This window comes from Python bivittatus, unplaced genomic scaffold (genome assembly GCF_059951505.1).
Source record: "Python bivittatus isolate LINGU-HERP-01145 unplaced genomic scaffold, Pbiv_v1 ctg000020_np1212, whole genome shotgun sequence".
Lineage (NCBI taxonomy): Eukaryota > Metazoa > Chordata > Lepidosauria > Squamata > Pythonidae > Python > Python bivittatus.
The window spans coordinates 58,569,382-58,577,730 of NW_028277030.1; the positions used below are offsets into that span (position 1 = coordinate 58,569,382).

General features: G+C 38.8%; 1 long non-coding RNA gene across 2 annotated transcripts in view; it reads left to right on the forward strand.

Annotated features, from left to right (window-relative positions):
• The window catches only part of LOC112540101 (uncharacterized), a 39,681-nt gene that overhangs the window by 11,772 nt on the left and 19,560 nt on the right, over positions 1-8,349 (forward strand). For both annotated transcript variants that reach the window (XR_015795852.1, XR_003084171.2), the window contains exon 2: positions 7,417-7,619. This is a non-coding gene — a long non-coding RNA (uncharacterized LOC112540101). The remainder of the gene's footprint in view (positions 1-7,416; positions 7,620-8,349) is intronic.

An 8,349-nucleotide genomic window follows, 5' to 3' on the forward strand; every position in this document is an offset into this window, starting at 1 on the left:
AAGATCCAGGGGAGCTTCCTTTATTTTGGTCTGTTTTTCTCTGAAAAGAAATAATCAGAAAGGTAAAGCATTTGTAATCTTCAAGGTTTGTGATTCTACAGATTTGCCATAGGTGGTGGCAAATAGATTAAATGCTTCAATACCTTTATCAGATGAAATGCATTGATTCAAACCCAAAGAGAAGGAACTCCCCACAAAGACACTGATATAGAGCTTGCAATGCCCAATCATTTCTATGTCCCACATGAAAAAATAACTCGCCCTATTCATCTTGCTCCTTTTCACTGAGCACATTACATCATGCTGAACTGAGATCTGGCAGGTGGGGGTGAAGAGAAAAGCACTTGCTCTTTCAGATGTTCCCTAGAGATTTTTAAAAGAGTTCAGCAAGATCAAATAATAAAAGAAATGGCCCTCCAAAGATCTAACTTACAACTTTGTCATTACAATGGACTCTTTATGAGGTCTTCTGGATCCACTCTCTCATGTCTATACTCCTAATTTTTATGTAATTGCTCCTTGAAACATGGTATTTGGAAGCAGTATGAGTTTCTAGCAAGGAAACAGGTGATTCTTGAAGCAGAAAAACTATGAATTTTATTACAGTATGTGTTTTGTGGCTCAAGCTCTCCAGCGTCTTATATTCAGGTTCTTCTGCAGATGTCAACTGGTGATGCCCACCAAAAGAAACATTCAAGGAAACTACAAGAGTGATACTGAGCAGGTTGAAAAATCATCAATTTGCTCAAGAAGAGTAGAGTTCAAGGCAGTTCAGGCAATGGAGGGCTCTGAGCCACAGAATAGAATAAGTATGAACCTGTCTGTCAGCCGTGTTTTGTTTGCTCAAACTTTTGAATGTGTCCACTATCTCCCCAAGCTCCATGAGTGTGTATTAAGTGTGCAGGCAGGAAAACTACGTATCAGGGAACAGCCATATATAATCAAACCTTTGAGAACAAACTATGCTTATGGGATAAAAGTGGGGGAATAGATCACTATTTATCCTTTCCAGTGAGAATCACTTCCCTTCTGAAAATATGCCTGCCAATGATTGCTTAGTAAAGTTGGTCTGAATAATTCTTTTGAAGGTATAAACAAAGAGAAAATTGTGAGGGGAAATCTACAGATAAGATTCCCCCTCCTCTGATTCAAATCCTTTCCAGGTTGGGGAAATTTTTTCCCACAGCTATTTCTAAATTAGCACTGTATTTACAGTGTTGATATAAACCTCTCCTTACATCTGAAAAGCAAATTAAGATCTAAGGGTCAGTTCATTGACAGCAATATTGTAGCACCTGCTCATGATAATGGCACTATTTGGTCCTCTGACACCTCTTCTTCCCAGTTCATAACTTTTATGTGTTTCAGAGAAAAGGCATTGAAAAGAGCCATTGATATGGTTCCTTAGCAGATGAGAGCAAAAGGTTCTCTTTACATTTAATCTCTTCCATGTTTTGGAATGGAATGCATTGCGTGGAATAAAGCATTTTTAAAAATAACTCTGCAGGTGTTCAAGCATAATGGTTTGAGAAATAAATAATTGTTGCATACCATCATATACATTTATCCCCCCTGCAGTACTCTAGTGCCTTTGCCTCAGTTTCACATCATCTCTTTAGATTCGTTATGAAGTTATATGACTAGAATTGGACCCTGTCATCAGCTAGCGAGAAGACAATGACTCCCCAGGGCCCCCACCAGATTCAAGAATGTTCCTGATGTTGCCCAAGGCCACGTTAAGTTCTAAGCTGTAAAACTTACAAAAGCCTAACAGTTCTGCCCAAATATACAAGAAAGCTAGAAGCTAAACTTGTTTGTTTCTTATAGTTTAGAAGTAGAAGGGAGTATATTTCAGTCAGTGTGACTTTTACAGAGCAAAATACCCCAAAGATTGCATGGTGGTATCTTAGCAGCTTAGCCTTCAAATGTGTTCAGGGCAATCAACTCTGAAGACCTGCTGTAAACTGGCACGGGGTGGCTCTGCTCTTATAGCTGTTAAAGCAAAAGGGGTCATTCTGAGACTCCATCAGTGGCTACACAAATCCAAGATCTGTTTGCCTTTCTAAAAAGCCAGTGCAAGGTGGAGTTTTTTTTGACAGGACCCCAGCAAGGCTCAAGAGAAATGTTATATTTTTCTGTCTGTCCAGACAAGCATGCACCATCTTTCCCTTTCTCTTATATATGATGGAATTCGTCTTCTGAGATAATGCCAAACATGCCAGGGAACAATATGGCTTGCGCCTTTATGGTGTGATTGTGACTATCCTTCCATGAATTATCTTATTAAAAATATAAGGGTAAGATGTGGTCCTTCCCATAGAATAGCTTATCCAGTTATATTTCTCTATGAATAGCAGGGCCTCATTCAGTGGGATGATGAGTAAGAATAATATTGGAAACTATCCACAAGCACTGGAAAGATGGAATGTGTTGAAGTTTTCTGCAGCCCAAAGTTGAAAACAATAACTCAGGCAAAGGCATTATTTGCATAATTCAATGTGTGCATTATTATTAAGGTAAGCACTAACAGAAAGGGGAATATATATGCTGCCAGTATTAGCAAGTGCATGGCTAAATTGTTCAATAAAGAATCCTGTTTAAAATGTTTGCAGTAACATCTGTGAATCCGGGTGAGCTCAGAGTCACATTGAGCTACCTATTGTGTAAGCACTGGGAACAAAAAGATGTAGTAAGGCCTGGTTTTCCATTATTTCATGCACGGCTTAGTCGGAGTCATGAATGGTGTGGCCACTTCCTATCACCTGCCCTTGAGTCTCATCCAAAGCTCAGTTTTCAAGAGAGGAATATCATACCCATTTGCAAATCAAATCCCATTTGCTGAGCTTAAAAAAAAGCCTTCAAAGGCTGAAGATTTTTTTTCCCACCAAAATTATGTCCTTTTGTAGAACAGAATTTCTTTCCAAGTTATTTTCCTATTTTAGAAAGACAATTTGCTGGTGGGTAGTTCTGAAACCCAGAAAAGGTACAGAAATGCCTGGTGCCCAACCTCCAGAAGGTTTTCAGAACAGGACAGAACAGTGTTCTCAAACTGCTTGGGTAGGATTATTTTTAAGATAATGCTTGCATTTCCTCTTCTCAGTTTTTATATTTTGCTATGTATAAATAAAGGGAATTTCCCTCTGTGTGAAAACACTGTTTTTCCAGACACTTATATATGAGAACTTCCTCAGTTACTCAGCAATGTTTCCTATGTGAGATTTTGAAAAAAGTATCTATTATTATTACTTAAATATTGAATATGAGAACTGCAGGGACTTGTCCAGGCAATTGCCAGGAGTCAAGACTGACCTGAAAACTATATGTATATGATACACACACACACACACACACAATTATAGATGTAGAAAGATTATAGCTAGCTTGCCTATATTTCAGCCAGTACCTAAGATATTTAAAGCTACAACAGTCATATATTGGATTATTATCATTTAGGGCTGTGAAGTACTTCAGATGCAAAAACAAAAAGGGATTTTGGAGCATCCAGGGGCATACACACTGAACTTTTCTACAGTTGCTGCACTTTTTCTTGGGATTGTGTGGTACTCTTCTGCAACTGGTATACAAGCCCAGAAAAAGACAGGTGCACAGCCCTATTAGTATTATGCATTTATATGTTCCTATTGTTAAATGTAGCTAATGGGTTAAAGATTATCCAAGCCATCTAATCAACAGTAATAAATTAATGCAACGGCCCAGTTATAGGTCAATAAATCACGTTTTCAGCATGTGTCTGTTCTGCAATTGAGCAATGCAACTTTTATTTCTGGAATAGATGTTACTCAGCCAATTTGTCACAATAGTCCACTGAAGACTTTATTCCAAATCATGGAGGCAAATGTTCACCACCACTAAATAAAGAATGTCAGTCAATCACTGACAAAAGATTATACAAGTTAATGAAGGTCATTAGGAAGACCAGAGGCAAAGAAAGAGTTTTGTGCTTTTGTGCAGGAGGAGGAGAATCCTCAATCTTTTTTTCAATTGATCATCATAGCTGAGACTACAATGTACACATTTATACAAGTTTGCTTAAAAAGAAAGCAGAAGGGTGGTGGGAAACAGAATAACCAAGTTAGATTTAGATAATATTGCTTCCCTACCTCTCAAAAAACCCTTCAGTATTCTGGATACAAATTAGTTAAGAGGGTAAGCAGATTTGAGATCAGTGAAAGAAGACCCAGCTCAAAACAATACAGAGGAGGCTTAAATATCATGAATTAGATGACTTGAGGTCCACAACTGAGAAAGGAATGTTGGTCAAGTAAAGGCAGAATGGGAAAGTTTGCTTATATCTATACAAATGTGTAAAACATCAGCAAAATATAGATTTGTCTTCTGAGTATTCATATCTCGGAAGGTGAGAACAAACAATAAAAAGTAAGTTGTACAAAATCCAAGACAAAACACAATGAGGAAGCTGCCTCTCTCCTTTTCTATTCTGGCTTGCAGTTGCTCTCTAAAGAGTATGAGAGATCTTGGCCATCATCTGCTCCCTGATCTTGTTGAGATGCCAGGGATTTTTCTCCTGAGCAGAAGAGGTACCGAGCAGAAATCAACTGTTTTCAAGTCCTGCCCCAGGCCTGAGGAAGCCATCAGCAAAGTATCCCCTGCTCACATAATATACTTCCTACAGCAATGGATTCCCAAAGGAATACTCCAGCAAGCACTGGTGGGCATGGCCATCTACATTTCTCACAAAGCCCTAAAATTGGGGTACGAGACTCTACCCCCGTAGCCCTTGGTTGGGACTGACAGGAATTGAAGTCTAACTTATTTTGGAAAGTGCTTTGTTGCCTACTCCTGTCAGCCCTTTGAATAGTCCAGACAAGAAGCACAAACCATGAGTACTGACACTACCTTTATGGTACCGTAAGGTTACAGTAACAGAATCTTGCAAGTCTGAAAGCATTTCTCCCCTCCTTTTAATTTCCAGAAAACTAGGGAGGATCCCTTCTGAAATGCTTCCCACACCCCTTTTGTTTCTGCAGGCTGAGATACCTCTTGCATAATGATTGTCTATTCTGCAGCTCTTCCTCCTGTCTCCCAAGGTCATTCTCACATGCCATTACACTCCTGTCATCAGTGCAAGGGGGAGATAAGTAGTTTCAGACTTGTAAGATTCTGTTAATGTAACTTACAGTAAAGTAGAATTAGCTCATCTGGTCATGTTTTCTGTCTGGTCTACCTGGTAAGGCTGACATCAGTCTTGCAAGTCTGAAAGTACTTTTCTTCCCCCATCCCCTTTACAGCCCAAAAACTAGGAAGGGTCTGTTGCCCCACCCACATTCCTGCTGTGGACTAAGCTGCCTTTTATCTGACTGTTCCCTTGGTTGCCTTGCGTTGCTCTGTCTCCCAAGGTCATTCCCACATACCATTACATCTAGCCTGCAATATGCTCTGATTCAAACCTCAAGTCAATAGAAGCTGGCCACTCCTGTGCTATGCCATGGTTTGTTGCCTAAGCCATAATTGGCTGTGTACCTGGTATGACACCACAAATTACACAGTATTCAAGAAATCACATAGCTTATTAATGATACATGAACCCAACTTAATCTGAAAACCAACAACAGGTTTTGAGCATTTAAAAAATGCAGATTCAATATAGGAATACGGAAAATGAATGCAGATGCCATGAGCACTGGTGAAGTGAATTACTTATATCTACCCTGAGATCGGCGGTGTCTAAATCATCTGAGTTAAACCTGGTCATCCACAGAGGCATCCATGGCAACAAACAAAACTTAGATGCTAAGAGTCAACTGTTTCATTTCAAAGAGGCATCTTTAAGCATTTGATAAAATTGCTGCATTTATGTGCAATGATCTCCTAAGCATTTCTCTAAAAACATAATATTCAATGTGAAGAACATAATTGGTGCAAAATAGAAATGGTACTTTATCCCCCCCCCGCTTTTTTTTTTTTATAAAGGATGGGATTGAAAAGAGGAAATAGACCAGAGAACTCGATTAAGGAGCCCATAAGAGGCAGACATTACCATTACGACTCTCTTCTGAAGCTATATGGTTCTACATTAGGCACCAAACGTGAAGGACAAACTGCTCTCACATACAATGGGTCAATTCATTAAAAACAATATTTAAAGCATAATGTGTTTTTTAAAAAAGAAAGACCATCCTTTACACTACCCAGTTCCTCCATTACTCAGAGGGTTTCAGAGCTCTTAATACTAGGAAAGGATGCCAGTTATAAACCTTGTTGTACAAGAATTGCTCCATTATTTCCCTACACCTCTCAGATAAAATAGCTTGATAAAAATCAGCCTTTTCTAAAAATTAAAAGGTAATATTGGGATCAAACTGTAGGCTGGATCAGTTTTTCCTTTATTCCCCCTCAAAACCATTAGTGTGTTATTTTTAATAAATCAAATTACTTAAACATGGAAAGGAATCAATTTTGGCTCTGCCCACTGGGCTGTACCACAGCTACAAGCATGCTTCATTACTGGTAATGCTGGCTATACCTGCTGGAAGCTATGATTCAGCCACGACTGGAGACCACAGATTTAAACTATAGAGAAACTTAATTTAAGAAACCCGATACATTAATTATATATTTAATTTTGGTACTGCTCTTCCTAAACAGTTTAGGGCAGTTTACATTAAAACTTAAATGCATTAACATAAACAGAGTAATTTTAAAAACTCATTAAAACTATTTTGAATAATTAAAAGTTATTAACGGCCAAATTGGTTCTTTGAAGGCCTCTAAAAAGACTAATCCCTGATACATTTTGGGAGTGCATTCCACAACCAAGGGTGAAGCAATCCAAAAGCAATTTAATTGTGACGGGCAAGTCTATTTTCTGAATAATTGGTGCTATTTTAGATAGGCTATGATTTTGGTTTATGTAATTCTGGACACCCTATTTTCTTTCATTTCCCTGCAATTTACAGACTGTTGGCCTCCTAACAACCACATGAGAAGTGTCTGAGGTCACACATTATGGTTAGTACAAAATGGTTTATTTAACTTTGCCCAGCATGAAGTATGAGACCATTTGATATGTGGCCTTTTTAAGAAAACATATGTGGTGGGAAACTATATATGGCCACCCAGTGAGTTTCATGACTGATCATGCATCTCCCCACCTTAATCCTGTATGTTATGCTAACCACTCCACTAGATTGACCCTCAAAATTTTGTTGTTAGATGAGCACTGGGGTACATGTTTGGATTTAGAGGAGTTCTGAAAGACAACTCCTGGGTTTTCTCAGCCAGTATTACATCACTCCTCAAAGGATTTGATAAAGTCAGTCCAACATAAATAAACGGGGCTGATCCAGAGCTGCGCAGAATAAAATCCCATGAGTTATTCAATTGGCCTAATGGGAGGAGAGGCAGAATTTATATCCCTTTATTCTCTCCCTGCAGCTCTCCATGCTCCAGAAAACTTTTTTTAAAAAAAACGAACTCTCCAGAATGGTGTCTGAGGAGTGTTATGGGGACAAGGATGAAGAGAAAGTAACAAAAATCACCGTCCCCTTTCTCTGGAAGGAAAGTTCCAGTGGATGTTGGTTTTCTCCACTACTGGAAAAAACATTTCCCGGCAGATATATTCCTGTAAGGTCACTTTGGTAAGTAAGTAACCATTTATCAATTACACCAGCATGTTATCTCAGCCAATGACACCATTTTATCATGTGCATCTTGAAAGTTTAAATGCATTACAGAGAAGAGGAACAGTCTCCTTGGGTCAAAGACACAATGGCAAACATGTTTTGCTATCTTGACATTTTTACACATGCACAATACCAGAAAATTTATGACAACCGTACTAGTATACTGTGTATCAAATGCATTTATACTTCACAATTAGACTGAACTTAATTGTATAATATGTGAACTATCTTCACAGAAACCGTGTGGAGAGATTAGCATGTTTTATGGCTGATGGAATTAAGATCAACTTAAAAAAAAATGAATAGAACCAAGTTTTGTGTGATCCAACATACCTTGTCATAGTCTTTCTTGACCTTTTGCTCTGCAGACATGCTGGGCACATCATGCCCAGCAAGAATACTCATGTAGGCTGATGGTGCTGTACATAACAGAATGAGAAGACTACAGGTAGTCCTTGTCTTACAATCACAATTAGGACAGGAACATCTGTCACTAAGCAGTGCAGTCATTAAGTGAGTTGTGCTCGATTTTATGACTTTTCCACGGTCGTTAAGTGAATTGCTGCAATCGTTAAGCGAATCCGGCTTTCCCTGTTGACTTTGCTTGTCGGAAGCCCCCTGGGAAGGTCACAAATGGTGATGACATGACACCAGGATGCTGCAACCATCGTAAATACATGCCAGT